General features: G+C 37.1%; 1 protein-coding gene and 1 long non-coding RNA gene across 5 annotated transcripts in view; both read left to right on the forward strand.

The window, feature by feature from the left end:
- Nucleotides 1–27,257, forward strand: part of PRKN (parkin RBR E3 ubiquitin protein ligase) — a 1,621,201-nt gene that overhangs the window by 35,532 nt on the left and 1,558,412 nt on the right. The window lies entirely within an intron of this gene.
- Nucleotides 7,445–27,257, forward strand: part of LOC119519860 — a 259,688-nt gene continuing 239,875 nt past the window's right edge. Inside the window, exon 1 of the long non-coding RNA XR_005214098.1 lies at nt 7,445–9,298. This is a non-coding gene — a long non-coding RNA (uncharacterized LOC119519860). The remainder of the gene's footprint in view (nt 9,299–27,257) is intronic.

Raw genomic sequence — 27,257 nt, forward strand, 5'->3', positions numbered from 1 at the left:
CTCTAACATGTTTTACTGTTAACACTGTTCCTATTTCTAAATATTACTTGAAGCTTCTGAAAGTTAAATATTTACAACTTGTCTTTTCCCATCTAATTTTGCTCGTATTCAGAAATTATTTCCTAAATTATGAAAGATCATTGGTGAGTCTCTCTGAGCTTAACTGTTACATTCTTCTATTTGAATGTATGTAAGATGTGCCTAGGTAATCAAGACATGTCTATTTCCAAAGGTCAGAAATAATATTGAGCATAAAGTATATAGGGTACTTAGAAAAAAAATTCCTGTTGAATTGATGGAAAAATGAATGGGAAAAATAGACTGTAATAGTGAGTATAAAATGTTTTTGCATTTCTAATTTTACAGATAAGTCATGTCTTGACAATTTTAAGTGGGTCTATAAATTCAGTAATATTTCAGTGGCAATAATAGGATGTTAAATATGACTTCATTTCTGAAGTTTTGGGTTTTCTTAATGACATTTGCCATTAGGGACTGCAGCCAACCTTGAAAGTGTATTTAACTTTGATTTTGAAGTACTGCTTGATATGACTTCAAATTCTGTGATCCAGAAATATTGACGTGCTAATTTTCTGAGTTAAAAACTTTCCTTTTATGTTTCTGTCCTTGCTTAAATGGGCAAATGCTGGATAAATGTCTTGGAGACTACAGTACTTTCAAGAAATGACAAGAAGTATTGATTTACCTTATTCTTATTCCCTCAAGCAGAAAAGCCATAAAATATGTTCAATTTCTTCTCATTTCTGTCTGCAGATTACACTGACTTGTGCTACAGATGATAAGGTGTGGACAAGATAGGAGAATATTGACAGTTACTGGGATTTGACTTCAGAGCTTTAGAGAGGAAAAGAATAGTGACAAATTCAACAAGAATTGTGTTCAAATAATTTTTATGATGCTGAAGTTTGTTAGTTTTAAACATGAATGTAGGCCTGAATAGAGAATCCAGACGAGGACAATTCCTTTTGGATAAAAACCTCACATTTAATATAAAGACAACATAAAACCTGATTTAGAACTATTTTGGAAAGCTTAAAATATTCAACCTGTAATCCAGATGAATAATTTAAGTAAATGTATCATTAAATGAAATTAAATTCAAATTGAGTTAAATAATTCTATATCAGATACTGATTTTTTTTTTAATGATGAAAGGGTAAAAATTTAACTTAATTGTGTCTTGTATACAATTTTCAAATATGCTCAATGTTCTTAGGTTACTCACAGGTAACTGAATTTTTCCAGGGCTCTAACCTCTATTTAGGAGTGACACAACTTAAGTTTGAATAACCTTAAATGAGTCTCTAAACTTGGAAGGCACCCAAATGCTCTTTTGCTTCAAATGTACCTGTGCAAATGGACAGGTTACCTAAGGGCTAACATAAATACATGTACGTTACATAGGCTTATTCTTCACATTTAGTTGTGCTGCTGAAGGTGTCTTATTCTGCCAGAATGTCATGACTATCGTCCTTATCTCTGGCATGTAGAGTGAGAGAAGTGATCATGATTAAGCTACGGGTTGTAGCCACTGACAGAAATACCTACCAGCACTCCGTATTTCCTCTTCTGTGTTGAAAAACACCGGATTCTTCCGTTATTTATCCCTGGAGCTGCACAAGGTCAATAAACTCAAATTTGTTTTTAGTGTATTCATTAACACTTGTGTATCATGTTAATACTTCATGTACACGTTAGTTGGCTTATTCCTGAATTTGCCTGCTATTTGAATGATTCCTTCAGTCACCATGTACCTCTTCGAGTGGCTCTTTAAAAGAGGCTGCAATTAAAATTTTATTATGCACCAAGAGTTGTCTGATATTCAGGATGGTTAATTTGGATATTTTGAGAGGTCTGTGTGTCAGTAACCTAATTTTCTTGAAAGCAAAATGGGTAGGATTGAGAGAGAAAACCAATGGAATCAGAAGCTGAAAATGATGAAACTCGAGCGGAGGACCAGTAGATACCAGCCATGTGCCTTGCTGTCTGACAGAGGAACCCCGATGCCAGCAGCCTTTCGTTAGAGAAGATATCTTCCTCTTGATGCCTTGATTTGGATATTTCCATGGCCTTAGAACTATAAAGTTGTAACTTAATAAATCCCCATTGTAATAGCCACTCCTGGAAGCGGGGCAGGATGGCAGCATAGGGAGGTGTGGAATTTAGTTAGTTCTCTAGAACAACTAGCATATAGCCAGGGACAACTAGTAAATAGTCTGGAACAACATTTGGAGGATCTGTGACTGGACAAACATCGTACACCAGTCTGGAATGGGTGGAACGGCTGAGATCGCAGCTTAAGAACCATTAAGTAAAGCTCCCCAAACGTCAGCACTGGTGCCCCTCTCCTGCCGGCGTGGCAGGCTGAGCTGAAACACTTCCCTGTGGGATAAAGAAGCATTCTACTAGGTGGAAGGGAAGGTAGCCCAACCAAGCTTCAACTGCTGTTTTAGTTAACGGATTTGGACTACTGAATACAGGCTACGAGCGCAGATAAACCTGGAGCAAGCAGGAAAGGAATCTGGAGGTTTCTCCCAGCAGGGAGGAGGCGGAGCTGATGGGAAGAAAAAATGCATAAATAAAGATCTCAAACAAATATGCTAAATCAATTCAAAAATCAAATCAATGAGTTAAGGGAAGATATGGCAAAAGAGACGAAGGATATAAAGAAGACATTGGACAGGAGAGAGAGATTTGGAGACGACTGTAGAAATGAAGAATATCAGTAAGGGTAAAAAGAGAGAGAGAGAGGAAAAAATAAAAAAATAAGATATGACATATAAAATCCAAAAGACAAAATGCCTAAATATGGCCTCTCTCTCTAAGCCAACACTGAAGGTTAAACTCACTGCCCTCCCCACTATGGGGGGTCATGACTCCCAGGGGTGTAAATCTTCCTGGCAACATGGGACAGGACTCCCAGGGATGAGCCTGGACCTGGTGTCATGGGATTGAGAAAGCCTTCTTGAAAAGGGGGAAGAGAAATGAAACAAAGTTTCAGCGGCTGAGAGATTTCAAATGGAGACAAGAGGTCATTCTGGAGGCTATTCTTAGGTATTTTATAGACATCCCTTTTTAGTTATTAATGTATTAGAAGATCTAGAAGGAAATACCTGAAACTGTTGAAGTGCAATCCAGTATCCTTGATTCTTGAAGACGATATATAGTTTATACAGTGTAACTGTGATTGTGAAAACATTGTGGCTCACACTCTCTTTATCCAGTGTACGGACAGATGAGTAGAAAAAAGGGGACCAAAAGTAAATGAATAATAGTGGGGGAAAGGAGTATGAGATGTTTTGGGTCTTCTTTCGTACTTTTATTTTTATTTTTATTTTCATTTTTATCTCTTAGAGTAATGAAAATGTTAAAAAAATTGTGATGAATGCACAACTATATGATGATACTGTGAACAATTGATTGTTCTCTTTGGATGATTCTATGGTATGTGAATATATCCCAATAAAATTGCATTAAAAATAGTATTGGTGCGTCATTTTGGTACTAGAAGAATGAAGTCTAAAGGATGGTAATTCTCCTTTTCCAAATTGGGTCCCCATGCATACATTTGGGGAAGGGACCATGAGAAATGCTGATTGCATTCAGTGCTGTCACCATCTTCACTTCTGTTATTGACAGTTCTTGGTGCCCCTACTCACTGTTGGCTGAAAACCACATTAGAGGAAACCCTGAAGATAAACTTTCATTATCCTTTATTTCTAAAAGCAGAACTGACTTCAGGCTTTGTTTTTTCCTTTTTTTTTTTTTTTTTTTTTGCCACTTGTGCTGAGCACTTTTTTTTTAACTTTTTATTTTGGAAAAAAAAAAAAAGGCAAACTTAGAGGACAGCTGCAAAGATAATGTAAACCCCATACAAAGAACTCCAGAATCTACCCATTCACCAAGATAACCAGATTCACCAATTTTAACATTTTGCCATCTTTGCCATAACGTTCTTTTTCTTCCTTCCTTCCTCCCTCTCTCCCTTCCTTCCTTCCTTCCTTCCTTTCATCCATCCCATCATCTGAACATTTGAGAGCAGGTTGTACACATCATACTCCTTGAACACATAATATTCCCATGAATATTACTAACAAGTGAGGATATCACTTATGTAATCACCCTAAGTGCAATTATCAAGTTCAAGAAATTTAATGTTGATATAAGGTTATAGTCTATATTCCAATTTTTTCTTATGTCCTGATAATGTCCTTTTGAGCCTTTTTTCTTCCATTCTTAGATCACATCCAGTTTCATGTATTGCATTTAATTGTCATTATCTCTTCAGTTTCTCTTTATTAAATTGTGGGAGCATATATACAACATAAACCTTCCCATTCCAGCCTCTCCCAAGCATACCATTCATTGGGATTAATCATATTCACAGTTTTGCAGTACCCACACCACCATCCATTTCTAGAACTTTCCCTTTATACCAAACGGAAGCCCTACGCTCATTTTGCATTAACTTCGCATTGCCCCTGCTGCCCACCCCAGGTAACCTGTATTCTACAAGTTTGCATATTCTTGGATATTTTTTTCTGTGGTTACCATGGGGCTTTAACATCCTAAATCTGTAACATCTTGTTTGCTTTGATACCACCGTAACAACTTTAATAGCATATATAAATTGTGTTCATATATACCTCCATCTCCCTACCTTTATGTAGTTCTTGTCACAATTACATATTTATACACTATGAGTCCAAAGCCACTGATTTAACATTACATCTTGTACTTTTGCCTTTGCAGTCTGTAGGAAGTAAAAATCAGAGTTACAAACCCAAATTACAGTAGTATGAGCATTTATGTTCACATCATTATCTTTATTGGAGATCTTTATTTTTTCATGCGGTTTCACTCAGTTGTCTACTGTCCTTTCAACCACCAGAACTACCTTCAGCTTTTCTTGTAAGGCTGGTATAGTGGTGACAAAGTCCCTCAGCTTTTGTTTATCTGGGAATGTCTCAGTTTCTCCATTCTTGAAGGACAGTTTTGTTGGCTTTGGAATTCTTGGTTGGCAACATTTTGCATTCAATCAATACTTTAAATATGTCATCCCACTGCTTTCTTGTCTCTCTGGTTTCTGATTAAAAAAATAGGATTTAATCTTACTGAGGTTCCCTTGTATGTGACACATTGCTTCTCTCTTGCAGCTTTCTGAGTTCTCTAGCTTTGGCCTTCAACAGTTTGATTACAGCATGGCACAATGTAGGTCTACTTGGGCTTATCTTGTTTGGAGTTTGTTGAGCATCTTGGATGTATATATTCATGTCTTTCATTAAACACAAAAAGTTTTCAGCCATTATTTCTTTGAATATTCTCTCTTTCTTCTGGGACTCCCCAAATGGTGCAAGTGATGGTGTCCCACAGGTACCTCAGGCTCTGTTCATTTTTGTTTATTCTTTCTTCTTTCTGCTCCTCAGACTGGATGATTTCAATTGACACATCTACAAGTTCATTGATTCTTGTTTCTGCCAGCTTCAATCTGCTGTTGAACCAAACCCTCTAGGGAATTTTTTAATTTCTATTACTGTGGTCTTCTTGTCTGTTTGGTTCCTTTTCATAATTTCCATCTCTCTCTTGAAATTCTGTGTTCCTTCTCAGAATTTTCGTCTCTCTCTTGATATTCTGTGTTTATCTATCATTTTCCTAACATCCTTTAGTTCTTTGTCCATGTTTTTCTTTAGCTCTTTGAGTGTATTTAGGACCATTTTTGAAAGTGTTTTTCTAGAATGTCCCAAGTCTTCTCCTCACTGATGGTTTCTATGCTTTTATCTTCTCCTTTGACTGGGCCGTTGCTTCCTATTTCTTTGTATGTTTTGTAATCTTTTGTTGAAATCCAGACATTTTGGTATTTCAGTTTTTTTATTGCTGAAAGTTAAACTTGAGAGCATCCATTCCTTAATCTTGTTTCCAATTAGTGTTAATGACAGAGCTTTTCCTTGAATGCCAGGAGCTAAGGGAAAAAAAAGAAGGAAAAATGGAAAATACCTTTTTTAGTCTTTCCAGATTGGCCTGTGCAAATACTCTCCTTCAGGGCTTATCCATACAATGAGTTTAGAGAATAGTGCTAGGCCAAAGTATGGGGGCCTCCCTAGTCCTTTCTGCACATGGCTCTCATCTTGGATATGCATGTTTGGCCCTAGTAATTCCCCGTTTAAAGTGGATAGGAATGTCTCCTCTTCTTTGGAAAGTTTCCCCATGGTCCTGGGCACTGTATATCCTGTATGCTACAGCCAGCAATCTCTTGCCCCAGGCAGCATAACTTGACTCTCTCTTTTGGAGTAGAGCTCAGTGAGAAGCCCTCTACACACAGGGCATGTTCTGGGATGACAGATCCTCAGGCGATTGCCAGACAGATTGGGCCAGCCATACATGTTCCAGTATGTGCATGAGGGTTACTCTGCTCCTTTTGGAACCTTGACCAGGGATCCCACTGGGAGCATGGGTTGAGGTACCGAGTGGGTGAGGGGTGAGGGAGGAGCCAGCCAATGTGCCCCGAGATCCTGCTGCTTTTAAGTAGCCTTTTTCTTGATTCAGCACTTGCCCTGTTACTGAAGTTCTCTGTTTTCTGGAACTTTGAGAAAGATTTTTCTGCAAGTTCTCTCTGGTTCTTCAAATATTTGTGGGGGACAGAACCCCGAAGCATCTCACTCTGCTGTCTTGACTGGGGCGCTGAGCACTTCCTTTATTCTTATACTTTCATGATGAATATTTGCATGAATCATCACTTAATCTCCACTGAGGCTGAAGCATTTGTGCCAGGTTGTATAAGGTGATAAATGGGATAAGATGGGTCAAAATGAAAGATGGCTGCATCAGGCAGGATCTGGTGGGGCACCTGAATCTTCCATGGTTGAATTTGTGAGGCACCTTGATCTCTTACCTGGAAAAGAAATAATCATCAACAACAGGCTGAAAATGATCAGTTTGCAGTTGGTTAGTTTCATTCACTTTATGTTGATTCCTATAATTAGCTTAAATTTCCTATGTTGCTATTTTTTGTGTTTCAGGGCACAAATTGTATACAGAGTTTATCTTTTCAGTGCATTTATTTATTTCAGCTGAGACCTGGCAATTATAGTTAAGGGGCCCAATAGATATTAGAGATCTGAACAGAAAGTGATAGTGACTGAAGAGTCAAATAATAAAGCTGACTGAATACCAGAGATGCATGTGGAAAAAAGAATTCAGAATCTAGCCTATACTAATGCACAGGACAGTGAAATCTCAGTTGGACTGTCAGGGTGAGGGTCTTGGAAATAAAGTAGCAGTGATCACATAACTGGGATAGAAACCTGGGAGTAATCAAGTACTGGGGGCAGATCCGCAGGCATAGCAGGATGACTAACAGGGCAGATGTGTAGTTGGAGCCAAGGATATGGGTATAAGAGCCTGTATAATACAGCTTCCTAGCCCTAGTCTTGGCATATGGTACCAGGAAACCGGTAACGATAAAATCTTTGTAACTGGACTCTCATTTCCTAATCAGGGTACCTGCATCCTACTAGGCTGTCAACTGACATCCAGAATTGGAGTAGGACAGAGTGATGTTGCAGTGAAAGAAGGGCTCAAGGAGTTTTAATAAATGTCGTTTAACAGCTTCTATCAAATCAAAAGGATAGCCAAATAAGCACTCTCTGATGCCTTTGAGAAAGTTCCTCTGGCTTCTACCCCACCGTACAAAATATTTCTGCAATAACTGTTTATTTTAATGTGAGCAATTTTAAAATCTCAGGGCTTCAGTTTTCCCTTTTGTAAAATGCAGATCTATTATGTCAATTCTAAGGTTACTGCTTCAGATGAGTAGGCCTTGTCTATTGATTTGTCAGTGTCTGTGCCCAGTCTTCCTGTACTTACTACTGACATCTGTCATTGCAGTAGTTGTGCAGTCATCTTTCCTGGCTGCCAGTTGTCATTAATTTAATTTCTGTATAGAATCTGTTAATGCATTTTTAGTTAAAATGAACAAAGTGAATGAGTTAAATTGAAGAAGCCACAGCAGTCTGAGTATGTGTTCATAACTCATGGTATCTTACCTACCTCTAAGGAAACAGTAGAATTTTATCTGTGCATATAGACATGGCCTTTTATGAAAATCTTACTACCTACATACTCAAAAGCCCAATAATGGAAAGAACTAGCAAGAGTAAAATTGAGAATTGTCCAAAGGATTTGCTTGACATTTATCAACTCCCTCTCGTGCAATCTGGAGTGCTACTGCTGCTTCAACAAGGGATGGCTTTCTTCTTTCCCATTTCCCACAAATGGTGCTAAGTGTAGAGATTTAGATCAAATTCGTTTCTCTTTGGTTATTTGGTAGACTTTTTCCCCTAATAAATACTTTTTTTGAAAGTACAGGAATTAAATGAGATTAATACATGTGGAAGTACTTTATAAACTGGAAAATACTCAATACATTTCCCCAAATTGTTCCATGAACCACTAGTTTCCAAAACTTTTAGTGGTTTGATAAGAAGGTTTTGGGTCAACTGAGCTTGAGAAACACTGGGTTAAATAAAGTTAATGTTTTTGTTTGTTTTTTAAAGCAGGACTTCTCAGGAGTCTTTCATAAGGTAAAGGGCATTGTTTTTCTCCAAGTGTTTTCCTTATTTCTTTTACCATAGAACCTTTTTTTCTTGGGACATCTAATGAGATGAGTGTTGGGAGGAACACAGAATAAGAGGTGAATTTAAACCATATTGTCTGTTATTCGAATCTAGAGCCCAAGATTTCTTTCTTTGGAACATAGTCTTGAAATTATGTAAGAAGTTGACATTTTCTGACACTAACATATTATGCAACATGATATATAGTTGTCTCTATTATGAGATAGTGACAAATTTTTAATTCACTGAAAAAAAGTAAATATTTGGAGCTATAACATTTCATTATATTTATTTTAAGTGTGTTCACATAGAGAAAAATATTTTTACTTTTGTCATTATCTAATTGAAATACTCTAGCTTTAGATATAGTAAGGGCATTTATTGAAAGTCTTTCATATATTTGTGAAAAGATTCCTTTATTGAAAAAGTCTTTCATATATTTGTGAAAAGATTCCTTATTTATAGTCTGGTGCTTATTATATATGGAAAAAATGATGTACTCTTTCATTATGGTGAAGTTCTGTTTATTTTGAAAGAGATCTACAGGAGATAACTTGGGTAAATGATTTCAATATTGCAACTGAAGACTGCATTTTTTATAGGACATCATATCCTTCCTGGCCAAAACTATTCCAGCATGAAGGCATAACATTCAGTGCCAGCAGGTAAGTGTCTTAAATGGTTATTTTCTGTAACCAGCATATCAGTAGCATTTAAAATTTGGAATTATCAATAAAGGAAAAACCAAGGAGTTTCCAAAGAACTCTTAGTTTCTATACTTACTTTGTCTTGGGCCATTCCCATTAAAGAAGAAATAATCATCTGATTCAGCGTAGTTAGAATCTTAAAGAAACCAGAGACTCCAATGAAATCAATTTCAAGTAAGTGATGAAAGTGATATTTTGTTATGGAATCATCTTTTCCCCTATTTGACCTGCTAACCCTCATCACCCTAGTGATAATCTATTATCTCCTAGGTTGTCTTTCTTAGTCTTTGAAACTCCTCTTCCTAGTAGCAGAAGTAGTTTGTAATTTATGTGGTGATTCTGGTGTTGGCTTTCTGTTTATTTTTTTTTTTTTTTTTTTAACTTTTTTTTTTTTTTTTTTAATCATCATTTTATTGAGATACATTCACATACCACGCAGTCATACAAAACAAATTGTACTTTCGATTGTTTACAGTACCATTACATAGTTGTACATTCATCACCTAAATCAATCCCTGACACCTTCATTAGCACACACACAAAAATAACAAGAATAATAATTAGAGTGAAAAAGAGCAATTGAAGTAAAAAAGAACACTAGGTACCTTTGTCTGTTTGTTTGCTTCCCCTACTTTTCTACACATCGATCCATAAACTAGACAAAGTGGAGTTTGGTCCTTATGGCATTCCCAATCCCACTGTCACCCCTCATAAGCTACATTTTTATACAACTGTCTTCGAGATTCATGGGTTCTGGGTTGTAATTTAATAGTTTCAGGTATCCACCACCAGCTACCCCAATTCTTTAGAACCTAAAAAAGGTTGTCTAAAGTGTGCGTAAGAGTGCCCACCAGAGTGATCTCTCGGCTCATTTTGGAATCTCTCTGCCACTGAAGCTTATTTCATTTCCTTTCACATCCCCCTTTTGGTCAAGAAGATGTTCTCCATCCCACGATGCCGGGTCTACATTCCTCCCCGGGAGTCATATTCCACGTTGCCAGGGAGATTCACTTCCCTGGGTGTCTGATCCCACGTAGGGGGGAGGGCAGTGATTTCACCTTTCAAGTTGGCTTAGCCAGAGAGAGAGGGCCACATCTGAGCAACAAAGAGGCATTCAGGAGGAGACTCTTAGGCACAAATACAGGGAGGCCTAGCCTCTCCTTTGCAGCAACCGTCTTCCCAAGGGTAAAACTTATGGTAGAGGGCTCAACCCATCAAACCACCAGTCCCCTAAGTCTGTGGTCATGTTAGCAACCATGGAGGTGGGGTAGGCGAATACCACTGCATTCTCCACAGGCTCCTCAAGGGGGCACTACATCGTTTTTTTTTTTTTTTTTTTTTTTCCTTGTTTGTCTTTTTTCTTTTTTTTTTTTTTTAACTTTCCCTTCTTTTTTCAAATCAACTGTATGAAAAAAAAAGTTAAAAAGAAAACAAACATACAATAAAAGAACATTTCAAAGAGACCATAGCAAGGGAGTAAGAAAAAGACAACTAACCTAAGATAACTGCTTAACTTCCAACATGTTCCTACTTTACCCCAAGAAAGTTACATACTATAGCAACATTTCAGTGAACTTGTTCCTACTACATCCATCAGAAATTAACAGACCATAGTCATTTCTGGGCATCCCCAGAACGTTAAATAGCTTATCTGTTCTTCTTGGATTATTGTTCCCCCTTCCTTAATTGCTCTCTACTGCTAGTTCCCCTACATTCTACATTATAAACCATTTGTTTTACATTTTTCAAAGTTCACATTAGTGGTAGCATATAATATTTCTCTTTTTGTGCCTGGCTTATTTCGCTCAGCATTATGTCTTCAAGGTTCATCCATGTTGTCATATGTTTCACCAGATCGTTCCTTCTTACTGCCGCGTAGTATTCCATCGTGTGTATATACCACATTTTATTTGTCCACTCATCTGTTGATGGACATTTGGGTTGTTTCCATCTCTTGGCAATTGTGAATAATGCTGCTATGAACATTGGCGTGCAGATATCTGTTCGTGTCACTGCTTTCCGATCTTCCGGGTATATCCCGAGAAGTGCAATCGCTGGATTGAATGGTAGCTCTATCTCTAGTTTTCTAAGGAACTGCCAGACTGACTTCCAGAGTGGCTGAACCATTATACAGTCCCACCAACAATGAATAAGAGTTCCAATTTCTCCACATCCCCTCCAGCATTTGTAGTTTCCTGTTTGTTTAATGGCAGCCATTCTAACCGGTGTTAGATGGTATCTCATTGTGGTCTTAATTTGCATCTCTCTAATAGCTAGTGAAGCTGAACATTTTTTCATGTGTTTCTTGGCCATTTGTATTTCCTCTTCAGAGAACTGTCTTTTCATATCTTTTGCCCATTTTATAATTGGGCTGTCTGTACTATTGTCATTGAGTTGTAGGATTTCTTTGTATATGCAAGATATCAGTCTTTTGTCAGATACATGGTTTCCAAAAATTTTTTCCCATTGAGTTGGCTGCCTCTTTACCTTTTTGAGAAATTCCTTTGAGGTGCAGAAACTTCTAAGCTTGAGGAGTTCCCATTTATCTATTTTCTCTTTTGTTGCTTGTGCTTTGGGTGTAAAGTCTAGGAAGTGGCCTCCTAATACAAGGTCTTGAAGATGTTTTCCTACATTATCTTCTAGGAGTTTAATGGTACTTTCTTTTATATTGAGATCTTTGGTCCATTTTGAGTTAATTTTTGTGTAGGGGGTGAGGTAGGGGTCCTCTTTCATTCTTTTGGATATGGATATCCAACTCTCCCAGCCCCATTTGTTGAAAAGACCATTATGGCTCAGTTCGGTGACTTTGGGGGCCTTATCAAAGATCAGTCGGCCATAGATCTGAGGGTCTATCTCTGAATTCTCAATTCGATTCCATTGATCTTTATGTCTATCTTTGTGCCAGTACCATGCTGTTTTGGCAACTGTGGCTTTATAATAAGCTTCAAAGTCAGGGAGTGTAAGTCCTCCCACTTCGTTTTTCTTTTTTAGAGTGTCTTTAGCAATTCGAGGCATCTTCCCTTTCCAAATAAATTTGATAACTAGCTTTTCCAAGTCTGCAAAGTAGGTTGTTGGAATTTTGATTGGGATTGCATTGAATCTGTAGATGAGTTTGGGTAGAATTGACATCTTAATGACATTTAGCCTTCCTATCCATGAACATGGAATATTTTTCCATCTTTTAAGGTCCCCTTCTATTTCTTTTAGTAGAGTTATGTAGTTTTCTTAGTATAGGTCTTTTACATCTTTGGTTAAGTTTATTCCTAGGTACTTGATTTTTTTAGTTGCTATTGAAAATGGTATCTTTTTCTTGAGTGTCTCTTCAGTTTGTTCATTTCTAGCATATAGAAACATTACTGACTTATGTGCATTAATCTTGTATCCCGCTACTTTGCTAAATTTGTTTATTAGCTCTAGTAGGTGTATCGTTGATTTCTCAGGGTTTTCTAGATATAAGATCATATCATCTGCAAACAATGACAGTTTTACTTCTTCTTTTCCAATTTGGATGCCTTTTATTTCTTTGTCTTGCCGGATTGCCCTGGCTAGCACTTCCAGCACAATGTTGAATAACAGTGGTGACAGCGGGCATCCTTGTCTTGTTCCTGATCTTAGAGGGAAGGCTTTCAGTCTCTCACCATTGAGTACTATGCTGGCTGTGGGTTTTTCATATATGCTCTTTATCATGTTGAGGAAGTTTCCTTCAATTCCTACCTTTTGAAGTGTTTTTATCAAAAACGGATGTTGGATTTTGTCAAATGCTTTTTCAGCATCTATTGAGATGATCAATTGATTTTTCCCTTTCGAGTTTTTAATGTGTTGTAATACATTGATTGTTTTTCTTATGTTGAACCATCCTTGCATGCCTGGAATGAACCCCACTTGGTCATGGTGTATGATTTTTTTAATGTGTCTTTGGATTCGATTTGCAAGTATTTTGTTGAGGATTTTTGCATCTATATTCATTAGGGAGATTGGCCGGTAGTTTTCCTTTTTTGTAGCATCTTTGCCTGGTTTTGGTATTAGATTGATGTTAGCTTCATAAAATGAGTTAGGTAGTGTTCCATTTTTTTCAATGTTTTGAAAGAGTTTGAGTAAGATTGGTGTCAGTTCTTTCTGGAAAGTTTGGTAGAATTCCCCTGTGAAGCCATCTGGCCCTGGGCATTTATTTGTGGGAAGATTTTTGATGACTGATTGGATCTCTTTGCTTGTGATGGGTTGGTTGAGGTCTTCTGTTTCTTCTCTGGTCAGTCTAGGTTGTTCATATGTTTCCAGGAAATTGTCCATTTCTTCTACATTATCCAGTTTGTTGCCATACAGTTGTTCATAATATCCTCTTATAATTTTTTTAATTTCTTCAGGATCTGCAGTTATGTCACCTTTTTCATTCATTATTTTGTTTATATGGGTCTTCTCTCTTTTTGATTTTGTCAGTCTAGCTAGGGGCTTGTCAATCTTGTTGATCTTCTCAAAGAACCAACTTTTGGTGATATTTATCCTTTCTATTGTTTTTTTGTTCTCTATGTCATTTATTTCTGCTTTAATCCTTGTTATTTCTTTTCTTGTACTTGGTTTAGGATTGGTTTGCTGTTCATTTTCTAGCTTCTTCAGTTGATCCATTAGTTCTTTGATTTTGGCTCTTTCTTCCTTTTTAATATATGCGTTTAGTGCTATAAATTTCCCCCTTAGCACTGCTTTTGCTGCATCCCATAGGTTTTGGTATGTTGTGTTCTCATTTTCATTCGTCTCTATATATTTAGCAATTTCTCTTGCTATTTCTTCTTTAACCCACTGATTGTTTAGGAGTGTGTTGTTTAACCTCCAAGTATTTGTGAATTTTCTAAGTCTCTGATGGTTATTGACTTCTAATTGTATTCCATTGTGGTCAGAGAATGTGCTTTGAATAATTTCAATCTTTTTAAATTTATTGAGGCTTGTTTTATGTCCCAGCATATGATCTATTCTGGAGAAAGTTCCGTGAGCACTAGAAAAGTATGTGTATCCTGTTGATTTGGGATGTAATGTCCTGTAGATGTCTGTTAAATCTAATTCATTTATCAGATTGTTTAGGTTTTCAATTTCCTTATTGGTCTTCTGTCTGGTTGATCTATCTATAGGAGAGAGTGATGTGTTGAAGTCTCCCACAATTATTGTGGAAACATCAATTGCTTCCTTTAGTTTTGCCAATGTTTCTCTCATGTATTTTGTGGCACCTTGATTGGGTGCATAGACATTTACGATTGTTATTTCTTCTTGCTGAATTGCCCCTTTTATTAGTATGTAGTGGCCTTCTTTGTCTCTCAAAACATCCCTGCATTTGAAGTCTATTTTATCTGAGATTAATATTGCTACACCTGCTTTCTTTTGGCTGTAGCTTGCATGAAATATTTTTTTCCATCCTTTCACTTTCAGTTTCTTTGTGTCCCTGTGTCTAAGATGAGTCTCTTGTATGCAACATATTGATGGTTCATTTTTTTTGATCCATTCTGCGAATCTATATCTTTTAATTGGGGAGTTTAATCCATTTAGATTCAACGTTAAAACCGTGAAGGCATTTCTTGAATCGGCCATCTTATCCTTTGGATTATGTTTGCCATATTTTTCCCTCTCTCTATTAATATCCTTTATTGTACCCATACCGAATCTCTTTAGTACTGAACCTTTCTCCAAGTCTCTCTGTCCTGTCTTTGTTTCTCTGTCTGTAGGGCTCCCTTTAGTATCTCCAGTAGGGCAGGTCTCTTGTTAGCAAATTCTCTCAGCATTTCTTTGTCTGTGAAAAATTTAAGCTCTCCCTCAAATTTGAAGGAGAGCTTTGCTGGATAAAGTATTCTTGGCTGGAAATTCCTCTCACTCAGAATTTTAAATATATCGTGCCACTGCCTTCTCGCCTCCATGGTGGCTGCTGAGTAGTCACTACTTAGTCTTATGCTGTTTCCTTTGTATGTGGTGAATTGCTTTTCTCTTGCTGCTTTCAGAACTTGCTCCTTCTCTTCTATGTTTGACAGTGTGATCAGTATATGTCTCGGAGTGGGTTTTTTTGGATTTATTCTATTTGGAGTTCGCTGAGCATTTATGATTTGTGTATTTATGTTGTTTAGAAGATTTGGGAAGTTTTCCCCAACAATTTCTTTGAATACTCTTCCTAGACCTTTACCCTTTTCTTCCCCTTCTGGGACACCAATGAGTCTTATATTCGGACGTTTCATATTATCTATCATATCCCTGAGGTCCATTTCGAGTTTTTCAATTTTTTTCCCCATTCTTTCTTTTATGTTTTCATTTTCCATTCTGTCATCTTCCAGGTCACTGATTCGTTGTTCAACTTCCTCTAGTCTTGTACTATGAGTGTCCAGAATCTTTTTAATTTGGTCAACAGTTTCTTTAATTTCCATAAGATCATCCATTTTTTTATTTAGTCTTGCAATGTCTTCTTTATGCTCTTCTAGGGTCTTCTTGATTTCCTTCATATCCCGTACTAGGGTCTCATTGTTCATCTTTAGTTCTTTGAGTAGCTGCTCTAGGTGTGTCTCTTCTGGTCTTTTGATTTGGGTGCTTGGGCTTGGGTTATCCATATCGTCTGGTTTTTTCATATGCTTTATAATTTTCTGTTGTTTTTGGCCTCGTGGCATTTGCTGACCTTGATAGGGTTCTTTTAGGGTTTGTAGACCAGTTGAAGTCCTTATCTCTAATTTATCAGATCTACAGCTTCGTGGAGTACACTTTCTCTAAGTAACCAGCAGGTGGCGTCCACGAGCCACCTGTTCTCCACAAGCCAGATCTCCCCTGCTTAGCCTTTTTGGTGAGTGGGGGGAGTGAGTCTTGTGGGGCCCAATTGGTGTCCCAAGCTTGCGTGTGTAGTTGGTGTTGCCTGCCCTGTATGTGGGGCGTGTTTCTGGGCAGTCGGGTAGGGGGGGTGGCCCTAACAATCAAATCTCCCTGATGATCCTAGAGTTTTAAAGCTACTGCAATAGTCTAATCCTTCAGTTCAGTCCTGCCACAGTTTGTCTCTGCCACTGACCCACAAGTCTTTGGTATTGGCGTATGGCTCCTGAGACTTGCAAGTGGGCCCCTCTTCCAGGCTGTGCACCCCGGGTCCTCTGTTGAGGGATGACTGTGCTATGTCGCAGGTGAGTGCCGTCCCCCCAGGGCAGTTCTGGGCTGCTGGGCTGTGTTGGGAGGCTCCCAGTCTGCTCAAATGATGGCTGAATGGGGCTCTGTTAATTCACACTGCTCCCCCTTCCCAGCTCTGGGACATTCAGCTGAGGTTGCAGGGAAGGCTAATGTCCACGCCCAGTTTTGTGGTGTGTGCCTGTTATTTGAAGCACTTCCGTCACACTGGGTTGTCTGGGGCAGCTCTGGGCTATGGGGCTGGCGATGGGCAGGAGTGTTTCCTGTCCACCAGGATGGTGGCTGTGAGCGGACACCCCCCTTTTCTTGGGAAGTTGTGTTGTTTAGTGAATTTTCTCAGCCACTGGATTATTGCCTTTTGTCTCAGAGCTCTCTTAGTTCTGCTCTTGACTTGACGTGCCCAAATTTCAATTCTTTGAAGCTTTCTGTATTGAGCTTCTTAGAGTAATTGTTTTAGAAAAAGCAAAAAGGATTTAAAAAAAAAAAAAAAAAAAAAAAAACGGCCCTCCTCAGAGATCTAATGGGTTATTGAAATGCTAATAGACAAAGCAACCAGGGCCATTAAGGAAAAGTGCCCAGGGCAGAGAAATCAGCCTTGCTTCGGGATTTGCATATGCGCCTCAAGGCCTGATCTCCGCCCTTCCCCTTTCTGTGTTCACCAGAACTCCAAAAATCCTCTGCTTTTATTTTGGAGTTTTTCGTGTTGTTTTTTTTCTATGCCTGTCTCCTCTCTGCTGGGCTGGCTGCTCTCAGAGTCTCTGGTGTCTGGCCTCAGTCTATCTATGGTTGGAGTTTGAATCAGTAGAATGAGTTTCCGGTAAGAGCAGCCACTGCAATTCTCCCTTCTCCTTCCTGGAGCTGACAGCCCCTCCTCCCCCGGGACTGAGCCTGGCAGGGAGGGGCGCGGGTCCCCTGGCCGCAAAAACTTACAGATTTCGCTGATCTCAGCAGTTCCACGTTTTCATGAGTGTTGTATGAAGTATGCCCAAAGACAGATTGCTCTGTGGTGTCCAGTCCATGCAGTTCCTGGCTTTTTACCTACTTTCCTGGAGGAGTAACTAAAACATACAGCTCACCAGTCTGCCATCTTGCCCCGCCTCTTTCTGTTTATTTTTTTGGGATAAATATAAGCTGTCCTCTCAGAAATTGACTTCAGTCTTGCTAATGAATGAAAGACACTCATTTTCCCTGATGATCCTTTCGTGTGGAATAAACATAGCACTCTTAACCAAAGGCAGAGAGCATCCAGTGTAGAAGCAGGTTGTTTGGGTTGAATCCTGGCTTCATTATCCATTAGCTGTATGTCTGTGGGCAGAGTAATTAACCATTCTGTGCCTGCTTGGTTTTCCTGTCTGCAAAATGGAGGTAATAATTGTACTTACTCAATAGATTTGTTGTGAGCATAAGTGTGTTAATACATGTAAAGTGTTTAGAATGGCACCTGGTATGTAGTAAATGCTCAGTATATATTAGATATTAATTATTTTTAACTAGAGCATGGTTAATTTTTGCTGATATACAGCAAGTTCACACTTCGCTTGGAGCTAATTTGTATTGTTTTGGAGTGAATTGTAAATAATCCTCAATTACATTGTGAAGACAATAAACAAATGTTCTGATCTTTACCAATAAGAATATTTTTCATTTAGACAAAGGAGTACATCCTATTTTGAGTCCTAATATACTCAGAATAAAGGCTTGAGATTTATGCCATGGGTCTGAAATTGTTGATGCCACATATGTATGTTTGGCCCAGCATATTTTGTTTTTCAGTTTTGTTTTATTTGAAATGCATTTTAACAAGGCAGGCACTCATTGGTCAGAGGCTTCACTATGCTCCACTATTTTAAACTCCTGCCCCTGTAGGCTTCTGAGACCAGGAATCTTATTATTTGAGATGTAATTTATGGAATACTTGGCTTAAATTTCACCCAGGGTGTTTATGCATATTGAAAAGGGCCATTAAAAAAAAAATAAGTGCTCCTATTCCAGCAGACTTGTTTGTTTTCAGTTATCACCTTGGGTGGGTGGGTGGGGGGATCCTTGATACAAGGGAATAAAAAGGTTTTAAAATAATTTCTGTGTTAATACAACTGATATAATTCTAAAAATGGTAAGAGTCACCCTAACAGGCAGCATAAGCATAGGTGAAGAATGCTTGGCTTTTTTTTTTTTTTTTTTTAAACTGGAGTAATTGGAGCTAACAGATCTTAAATGTCCACAGATCCATTGTAGGCTCCTTGTTTGACTTGTGCAATGCTTATCTGCCCATCCCATTAACTTCTTTCAGTAAGAGTGATGCCCTCCAAGCAATGCCCCTGTTGCGAACTAAGAAAGATCCATGAATTATTAATAACCCGCAGGGTTGCAGAGCCCTTGTAGGAATGAGAGCAGCGCTCTCTGTACAACAATGCTTTTTGCCTGATCTTGACAAATTAGGAGCATCTAAAACATACTCCTGCTTGTTAATACAAGAAGTGGGGGAAAGGTGACTTGGAAATACATCAATATTTAGCCCTTTCGTAGAATCTCAAAAGGATTCTACGAAACAGTGTTGCTTCATAAATAACTGTCTCTCCTATCTTTGTGGTTTAGTGTGATAGGCTAATACTTTTCTGTCAAGCTAAGCTTTATGGTTCAATTTCTGCTGTACTCCTTGAGAAACAACTGGAAAAAAAAAAGTAAAAACACAATTATAAAGATGCCTACTCTAGAATCATTTAGTCCTGTTTATGGAACTTGAGCCTTCTTGAGTGTATTTTCTCCTATGCATTAAGCTCATAGGCAATGAGAGCATATAAAACTCTTTACAGCAGTAGCAATTGTTTTATCAATATCCCAGCTTCTGTGGGAATCTTGACAGGAGGATTAGGAGTTGTAGCCACATTGGAATGTAAAATATGTAATGCTGTGCTACACAGGGGAATATGTTTTAAGATCTTCTAACTGGGTACACTCTTGGTACTTACTAAAGTAAAGTTAAAATTGAAAATTTTGTTTTAGGAAAGAGAAAATATAGTATGTATTCATTAGATGGTTATCTAGTACTATTGCTCTATTCATTTTTATTAGGTAATTATCTAATACTGTTGACCTACTTTTTCATTTTCATTGAGGTATAACATGCAAATAGTAAAATGCATCAATCTTACACATATGGCTTGAAGAATTTTTCCATGTTCTCACCATCCAGAATGTACCAGTTTGGATATATTAGGCCCCCAAAATGCCATTATCTTTGATGCAGTCTTGTGGGGGCACACGTGGTAGTGTTGATTAGGTTGGAACCTATTAGTTCAGTGTTTCCATGGAGATTTGACTCAATCAACTGTGGACTATACCTTTCATTGGATTATTTCCATGGAGGTGTTGCCCCACCCATTCAGGGTGGATCTTAATTGGGTCTCTGGAGTACTTTTAAAAAGAGCCACACAGGCCCAGATGCTTGCTGCAGATGAGAGACAGTTTGAAGACTACTGTTGAAAGAAGACTTGCTCTGGAGAAGCTAAGAGAGGACAGACACCCCAAGAGCAACTGAAAGTGACATTTTGAAGAGCAGCTGCAGCTAAGAGGACAAAATGTGCAAAGAGCAACAGTTTGGAGAACACCATTTTGAAACACAGCCTGGTAGCAAGCAGACACCAACCACATGCCTTCCCAGCTAACAGAGGTTTTCCGGATGCCAATGGCCTTTCTCCAGTGAAGGTACCCTTTGTTGATGGCTTACCTTGGACACTTTATGGCCTTAAGACTATAACTTTGTAACCCAATAAACCCCCTTTATAAAAGCCAATCCATTTCTGGTGTTTTTGCCGAAGGGTAGCACTAGCAAACCGAAACACAGAATAGGAGTATTTCTAGCTCCCATGAAGCTTCCTTCATACACCCTCCCAGTCAATACTTCCACCAAAAGAAACCGTCATTCTGACATCACCATAGATTAGTTTTGCTATTTTTGAACTTCAAATGAATGGAATTATATGATATTTTATCCTCTGTATCTCGTTTCTTTCAGTAAATACTACTTCTATGAGATTCATCCATGCAGAAAGCAGTACCATTTGTGTTTTAGGCATTTACGTTATGGCTTGATTTTTAATTCAGACTGCTTATTTAGAAAAACTATTTCTCTGGTGTGAGCAGAGTAAGAATAGATACCCTGACACACAGGTATATGTAAGTGCCTCAACAGCTCTGAGAATCATTGCCATAATTTTTGTGCTGCAAATCTAACACTAGACAATAAGTATAGTATTAATGCAAGGATCCTCAAAATATTCCTTTTCGGTTGTTCTGACTAATCTAAGAACAATGAGCTTTCCATTGTGTAAATTGGCACGGTCTTAACTTTTCTAATCACTTGTTGCTGGAGGTTGTAAATTGCCATTCTTGCAGTCAAGCTGAGAATCAAATTGCATTTGTGGGATGGCGACACCCTTGTTAAGCCATCCCACTGATACTATAATTAAAGAGCCCTGCTGGCTTTGGCCTGCATAAGAAAGTAACATAGGTGTGAAAATTTGCATACAAAACTTCAATAACAAATTGTTGTAGTTTTTCAAAAGGTTAATTTTTCTGTTTCATATAGATTGTTCATAATCAAGAGGATGATGAATTTTCTGTATATATATATAGCCTCTGCAATAAAATGACAACACCAAAAAAAGAGGCTTAGCGATTTATGAACTTTTAACAAATTTATCTGGCTTCATCTCATCTCTTTCCCATACCAGAACAAGTAGAAGAAAACTGTTCCTCCAGAAAGGACTCTTTAAGTGTCTGTGCCTTCCTTCTTAGATGCTCTGAGTAGTATAGCTTAGGTCTTTCTCCCCCAAGTCTCCCTTTTCATTTTATCATTTTTTAATGAATGCAAATTAACTCTGATTAGTCAGGTTCATAAAACAATTCCTGTAAACTGTCAAAAGTTCAGGGCCCTTTTTCAGTACCAGCCTGTTGTCAGTTGCCATTAAGTATGAGGTAGTTTGGTATACACTTTTGATATAACTCATCACCAGTATTTGTTTCTTCTGATTATTTGTGGCTTCCTTTATGATGTTCTGAAGAAATTCTTTTCTATGCAAAAAGATTCTTTTATAAAAGATCAAATTTCCAGCCTCCTCAATTGCTTTTCCTACCTTGCCCCAAGCCAAAAAGAAAAAAATCTTTCAAAATCAGCACTCACACTAGCCATCCATGCATTCTGATATGAATTGTCGTTGTCCCTACCCCCTCTAATTTTATTGTTTCTTATTCAGTGCTTTGAGGGCACTGGAACATGGTCAGGATGTCATGTCGGCTAGACCTGAGTTGACTCTTGAGGGGTTTAGCTCTCACTAAATCATAATAATATTTATAGTGGAGTAGTACTGTAAATATAATTTTTAATTTTATTGATCATGTTCTCTATTTTAGAGAAAGATTTTATCACAAATATCGAATTCTATTCAATATTTTTAAAAGTAATTTCTGTTTATATTGTTGTAGTCACAACAGCCATAACCCAGACATTGCTTCAGAGGCCTAAAAGGGGGCCTGTCTCCTCCCCTAGGTCATATAAAAATATTAATAATGTGTACACCAATCTTTCAGAATGGACATTCATACAATTGGGGTTGTCAGCATACTCACTCCATATTGCATGCTAAGAGGAAGTTCCCTTGTTTGTAATATTTACTGCATATCTGTGAAAGAAGAGAAGAGATTGAGAGAGAAATAGGGGGTAAGGTGGAGATCAAAACTGTTCCATGCCACTGATAGTCCCTGAGATGGGGAGTAAAGCAGGGGAAACAGAATATGGTGGGTGGAGGGTCCACTGCAAAAAATATGCTCAGTTCCATTTGGGAAATGTTGCATCTGATTTTACTAGGAGTATTCCATCATCTTGTGTCTCAGGAAAGAACATAGCTAGAAAAGCAGATTTTCATAGTCATGAGTATACAGAAGATAATTTTACTCATTGGATTTAACTTTTTGTTATTGTATTTCCTTTGCTTTCCTTCTTGGCTAAACCATTTACTGTTTGTTACCTACTTCTACCAGAGGAAAGAAAGTGAAAATGGAGCCAATTTTTCACTTATTTAATGGAAGCTGTAAAAAATTTCGAGGAATATCTCCAGCTTTTCTTTATCTTAATTATTCCTTTTCCCACTCTGAAATTTTCTAGGCTTGGCAGTGTTTTTTATATTTTAAATGTAAAATTAAGAGTAATTTATCTTTTAGCTTTTATGTAAAAACATATTTGTACACTTTAGAGTATTGAAGAGTCATGATTCTTCTTTTCAATGGTCACATTTATTAAAACTGGAAGTTTATAGGAGGTATATTTCTAGCAAAAGTGTACTCACAGAAAAGGAGAGGCTAAACCTGCTTATAATTGTGCCTAAGAGTCTCCCCTTGAGTACCTCTTTGTTGCTCAGATGTGGCGCTCTCCCTCTCTACCTAAGCCAACTCAGCAGCTGAACTCACTGCCCTCCCTATTGTGTAGGATCTGACTCCTAGAGGTGTAAATCTCCATAGCAACACAAGATGTGACTCCTGGGGATGAATCTGGACCTGACATTGTAAGATTGAGAACATCTTCTTGATCAAAAGGGGGATGTGAAACGAAACAAAATAAAGTTTCAGTGGCTGAGAGATTTCAGATGGAGTCGAGAGGTCACTCTGGTGGGCACTCTTACACACTATACAGATATCCGTTTTTAGGTTTTAGTGTATCGGAATACCTAGAAGTAAATACCTGAAACTATCAAACTGCAACCAGTAGCCTTGACTCTTGAAGACGATTGTATAGCAATGTAGCTTACAAGGGGTGACCGCATGATTGTGAAAACCTTCTGGATCACACTCCCTTTATCCAGTGTATGGATGGTGGGGTGGAAAAATGGGGACAAAAACTAAATGAAAAATAAGGTGGGAGGATGATTTGGCTGTTCTGTTTTAGTTTTAATTTTTATTTCTACTTTTATTCTTTCTGGTGTAAGGAAAATGTTCAAAAATAGATTGGGGTGATGAATGTACAACTATGTGATGGTACTGTGAACAGTTTATTGTACCATGGATGATTGTATGGTATATGAATATATCTCATAAAACTGAATTTTAAAAAGTATACTTGCCGAGTCTTCATGACCAACAGTACTGCAGAGATTCCAGCAGAATCACGCTGATCCTTTGTAGTGTGCATCTTCTGGCTCCATGCTTTATGGCAAAAAAATTCAGTCATCTCAGCAGCACTGTGAAGTAGGTCTCATCATCCCCATTTCCAGGACAGAGAATTAATTCTTAGAGGTATAAAGTAATTTGCCCAAAGTCCACAGCTGGGAACTGGCAGAGCTGATTTGAATAGGGCAGCAGGATGTCAGGACCTGCTTATTTAATCCATATGCTAGTTGTAATTTATATAAATTGTAGCCTATTTATTTTATTTTATATAGCAAACAGGCTTATGAAAAATTATATCTAATTTACATTTTAAGTTACATTTAGAAGTCCTAGGATGTTCTAATTGAAGGCACCTTTTGGTGAAATGAATCTTTATCTTATTTGTATATTTCACAGAGCTGTTTATTCATATTATTAAATATATTTAAAGAGGGGTTTTCCTTTTGTGATTTGTTTTTTAATCATGCATTTTGTTCTGGTTTTATTTCAAAGAATTTACCTTATTAGCATTTATCAGAATTTAAAATGTGTCACCCACCCTGCTCCTTGTGTGCTGCCCAATGCTATCAGTGTGGCAACTCTCTGCATTACACATCCTCACCAACTCCATTTTCCAGATAAAGAAAAGGGGGGTTAAAGAAGCAACAGAATTATTAACCAAATACAGACATTCTGACTCCAAATACTGTATTTTGTTTTTTTTTCTCTCTCTCTAATAATACTGACTCTTTAAATAGAGATATTTTAAAGAGTTATTAAGTTTATGCTTTCTTCGGGTAATCTGCTGTTATTAATTGATATGGGGATAACATTCCCACCTCTAAGGAGCATTTGGTAACTTTTAAAAATAAATATACTTTCTGAATTGTATAGAAAGCTAAGGGGATACAAAACATTTTAAAATCCAGCTTAGTTCTTAATAGTTACAGTTTAAGCAGACTTGATTTTCTTGGCTGAGGAGTTCAGTTTTCAATATCAAGGGTAGAAAACAATGTGAAAATTCAGAGGAGCTTGGTGTACTTCAACAAACACAGTCACCCTTTTGTAGTGTTCACAATATGTCAGTAAGATGCAGCCTACATATTTGAGAGGAAGATAGCCTATTAATTTACAATTGATTGGAACATCTTCATGAAATGATGAGGGTAAATCAAGAAAATTAGCTACATACTCTAATGGGAAATTGTAGTATGTAACGGAATACCATCTGCACAAAATATTGTAATAGATAGAACTTGCATTAATGGTGACACAGAGAATTGCATTCTTATTGCTTCAGTTTATTGCATTTTCTCAAAGATGTATGTTTTCCCCACTTAAATATTTTTCCATGTTAAGTGATTTTGATACTGTTTATAGGTGCTAGTTTTTTAAAATGGAATTTCTTTGCTCTTTCTTGTCTTTTTTTTTTTTTTGCAGCAATGTTTAAAAGAAAAAAAAGTTTTAAAAAATATTATTTTCAAAATTCCCTTTTTGTGTTCCTGTTTCTGAGACCTATTAAAACTGCCCTACTTCCCCAAGACAAGTGATTCTTACAATGCAAAGGCAAGTTTGTCTACTCTCTAGGAAGGCTACATGTTAGTGGAGTTGTTCCATTTTAGGGTGAAATTCTCTTTTTTTTTCAAGTTCATATACTTCCACGGGATGTGACTTTTGACTGAATTTATTAGACAGCAGAAATAAAGTTCTCAGAAAACTAGCCAACATAGATATAGGTATGATTGATCATTAATTTGCTCCTAACCCAGGAGCCTGTCTCTTGCATAGTCTCCTCCACAGACTGAGGTCCCTTGTTTAACATAGAATATCTCGGTAGACTTGCATATTTGTTGTACCTTATGAATTACCTTTCTCTCCCTAGGGTTGTTTCTCCTCCAGGAACTCAAGCCAATTGTATAGGGCAGCTGTTCAGTAGCATTTTCTACAGTGATGGAAATGTTCTCTCTGCTGTTCCATAAGGTAGCCACTAGTCACATATGATTTCTGATCACTTGAAATGTAGTTACAGTGACCAAGGAACTGATTTTTTACATGTTGCTGATTTTTAATTAATTTAAATTTAAATAGCCAAATGTGACTAGTGGCTATTTTCTAAGATGTGGGAAAAGCATAAACAGGTTTGTATTTCTTGGCTCTCATATAAGAGATGTCAAATGTTTTATGTTTTAAATTAATGTATGCTCATTAAATAACATTTGTAAAAGATAGGAAAGTAAAGTGAAATAAGAAAAAAAATAAAATTTTGTAATTACATTATCTCGATAAAACTACTGCTCTAGTTTTAGTGATAGTATATTTCCTCACAGTCTTTCATTTCACAAGTCATTTTTCATTTAACTTTAGTAATTATATTCTTTTGTACAGTTCTATATCTGAAATTTTCATTTATTATTATTATTTTTTTTGGTAAATGTCATCTTAATATCCATGTAACGATCCATCCAGTGAATAAAATACACCATATTTTAATTAAGCAGTTCCCTATTTCAGATAGCTGGGTGTTTTCAGTATTTTGCTATTAAACATAACATTGCATCCCTGTGTGTGTGAAGATTTTTCCAAATTTAGGATTATTTCCTTAGGATCTCTGGCAGACTCAGAGAAATTGATTTTACTGGGTCAAAGAGTAGGAACATTTTAAGGCTGATGACTATGTATAACCAGATTATTTTTCTAAAATGTTGTTACATATAAAAACATTGATTTCATCACATCCAATGCCAACATAGGTATCTAATACACCTCTGAGTTTTCTTTAATTTCTTTGATGACAATTTTATATCATGATAAAAATTCTCCTGAGTTACAGTTTATTTTTTACAACTGAAGAGCTAGAAATCTTACTACAGAATTTGTCCTTGGTAAATTTCTGTCTTTTTTTTGCTGATGTATTACTTTTTCTTCCATAGTCTTATTTTCTTGAGGGGAGAAAAGGAAACGAGAGTCCCATGTGCTGTTTTGTGCTGTTAAGCAAAGAGGAATCTTCCTGGCTGTTTTTAGAATTGTTCAGAAACACTTGTGAAGTCAAGAAGTCAAATAAGAGATTTTTATTTTTTCCTTCTTTTTTCAATAAGTTTTTGTTGTTTTGCCTTTGACTATTCTATGTTTTTGAATATTATCTCCTTGAAAGTGAAGCTTGAATCTTAGTCCCTTTTCAATATATATTACATTGTGGTTACTGTGAAAACAATAAAAAAAGCCTCTTCAGAAAACAGTTTCTATTAAACATCTCTGGTTATGCATTATTAAAGGAATTATTTTGGACGCAGTGATCAGAAAATAATTTGCTGAAGATGGCTTTAACCAAAGTCTATATATGTAAACTGAAGATTGCTTTAAACAAAGTCTATATGTGTAAACTTTAGCAGAAGGATAAGAAATGATTATCAACTCTATAGAAGGGTTTAGTGTAGTGTTATTACCTAAATAGTGAGCTTCACTTGTGAATTTATGTTTCAGTTTATAGAAAAAATTGATTTATGAGTGTTTATGTTCTTATCTTTTGCATTAAGTGTGTTTATTGAAAAATACATTTTATAGAAAAGCCCTATAACTAGAAACACATTTGGAACCCCTACAAAATAAGCTACTTATTGCTCTCTCATCCATTTATCAAGGCTGTTCTGCC

This window comes from Choloepus didactylus, chromosome 24, assembly GCF_015220235.1.
Source record: "Choloepus didactylus isolate mChoDid1 chromosome 24, mChoDid1.pri, whole genome shotgun sequence".
NCBI lineage: Eukaryota > Metazoa > Chordata > Mammalia > Pilosa > Megalonychidae > Choloepus > Choloepus didactylus.